Here is a 2,465-nt window from a genome sequence, read left to right as displayed (position 1 = left end):
TTGTTCGATCGGCCATCAGTAGTCGCATCGCAGCAGGATTTGGGTCACACAAACCCAACTTCTTGTAAATCGAGAGGGGCATGAGATTTATGTTTGCCCCAATATCACATAATGCTTTTGCAAAATGTAATAACCTGATTGTACAAGGAATAGTAAAAGCATCCGGATCTTCTTTTTTTGCACTAGAGATCTTTTACCAATAGCACTACAGCACTACATTCTGTCATCATCCTCAAAAGTGACTTATCTTTTCTTCGTAACCAAATCTTTCATGAACTTGGCATAATTGGGCATTTGTTCAAGAGCTTCTACCAAAGGGACATTGATAGAAAGTTCTTTCAACATCGTTATAAAATGTCGGTATTTACCATCCTCTATCATTTTTACTAACCTTTGTGGGAAATGAGGTGGTGGTCTAGGCATGGGGGTTACCTTTTGGGGCACCTCAACATCTTTTACCGTTTTATCTTCTACTCATCACGAACCTCCACCACCGTATCATCATCTCTTATCACCTTTTCTCCACCAGACGACATAGGTGGGTCAATGGTTTGCTTACCACCCCGAATAGTGATTGCCATACAATGCCCATTATTTTTTGGATTTTGGATAGTGTTGCTAGGAAGAGTGCCCGGTTGTCGTGTGTTCATTAACAGTTGAAGACGATTGGGCCATTTGCAACTCAAGATGCTTAATCGATATTGCATGTGTATCAACTTTCTCCTCTATACCCGCTAAGTCATTCCTTAACTCTTTAGTGTGCTCATCACTAGCATTGAACCTCTTCATCATTTTATGCGTCATATCCTCAACTTGCGCCATACTATCTCCACGATCCCTCAGAGCAACTTCATGATTTTGAAGTGGAACATAGGGCCCACTCCTATCATTTCTGTTACCATAGTAACCCAGTTGAAGTTGTTGTGGCGGTTGTAATTCCCATCTCAAACATAATTACCTTCGTGGTTATAATTACTATAGTTCCGACCTTGGTTTCCTTTACCTTGGATCCAATTCTCCTGATTGGAGCCTTGGGTGTCTGGTCGGAAACCCCCCGTCTGATCATTCACCGTATAGGAGTCCTTTGCATAGTAATATTCATCATTTGGCGATGGTGGTTTAGACAGGTAGTTCAGCTCATTTACCTTTTCCGCACCGCCAGCAACATGTTTCAACACCATCCCAAGCTCAGTTCTCATTTGAGCCATCTCATCACGAAGATCATCTGCGACTGAGTTGTGTGCTGATTGGACGGCGAAGATGTTTCTCCTAGTATCTGACTTTCTAGTACTCCAAGCTTTATTATTTCAGGAGATTTGCTATAACTTTTTAGCAATCTCGACATAAGGACACTCCCAATAAGACGCGCAAGCTATAGTATACAACACCGCTTTGTAACTATCATCTTGTCTTCGATAGAAATACTCTTTCAGCGACTCATCATCGATGCAGTAATTTGGGACACTCTATCTTTATGTTTTAGTTTCTTAGACACTGGGTAGTAGAGTTCTAAGAAAGCATCCCTCAGTTGATTCCATGTAAAGATTGAGTTATAGGGAGCTTAGTAAACCAGATAGAAGCCTCTCCCATCAGAGAAAGAGAAAAACTCTTAGGCCGATTACATCCATATTCAAATCGGGCCTCCCTACACAACTTTTGTACACTGTTCTTACCTTAGTGATGTGGGCATGTGTATCCTCATGAGGTAGCCCTGAAAACAAACCTCTAGTTGTGAGAATTTGCATCAGACTACTAGTTACCACAAAGTGTGGAAGTGTGGTAGAGGGGGCAACACGAGTGACTCATCAGAATCTGTGATATTTTCATTGCCCCTATAGTAATCTTGAGGGCGTGGAGCGGGAGGTTGTCTCCGTATTTTACCTTGTCCATAATATCAGATAATACAAGGTTATGAGCGTTGACCAATGGTGGCATTTGCAAGTCGACCTCATCACCTTGGATGCCCAAATTCTCATTCATTCTTCTTAAAGTATGCTCTAGTTTAGAGTTAGGTTCAATTGTGGGTATTCCTCTACTCTGTGTGTTTGGCATATGAGGAAGTTATATATGAAGGAGACAGAAATAAAAAGAAAAATTAAAATTAGGAAAATGTTGACTAAACGCCAATATTTGATACGCTCAAGGTTACTTCTTGAAATGAAGTAAAAGCGGTCAAATCAAGTATAGAACCCAACTAGTGAGGTTGGGATCGTTCCCACAAGGAAAATGGTTTCGACTTAACTTTATTCTATTATTACTTCTATTTAGTCAATTATTTTCCGAAAATAAATAGCTAAAGGGGGGGTTTATTAATGAAAGCAATTAGATAAAATTAAAGTAAAAAAGTGACAGGTTCATGTATTAGAGTTTAATCAAGTAATGAGAGTAACTATGGCGTAAGTGTTCCCCACAGTCTCCTAACTCGGTAATTCTAGCTATAACATTTCATTCCTAGTATCTTGCAT

General features: G+C 40.0%; 1 pseudogene; it reads right to left on the bottom strand.

The window, feature by feature from the left end:
• Positions 1-243: 243 nt before the first annotated feature.
• On the bottom strand, positions 244-1,980 carry LOC138349216 (uncharacterized; annotated as a pseudogene).
• Positions 1,981-2,465: the final 485 nt, after the last annotated feature.

This window comes from Solanum lycopersicum, chromosome 6 (genome assembly GCF_036512215.1).
Source record: "Solanum lycopersicum chromosome 6, SLM_r2.1".
Taxonomy (NCBI): Eukaryota; Viridiplantae; Streptophyta; class Magnoliopsida; order Solanales; family Solanaceae; genus Solanum; species Solanum lycopersicum.
The sequence above is the reverse complement of the archived record's forward strand: the minus strand, read 5'-3'. Positions and strand labels throughout refer to the sequence as shown.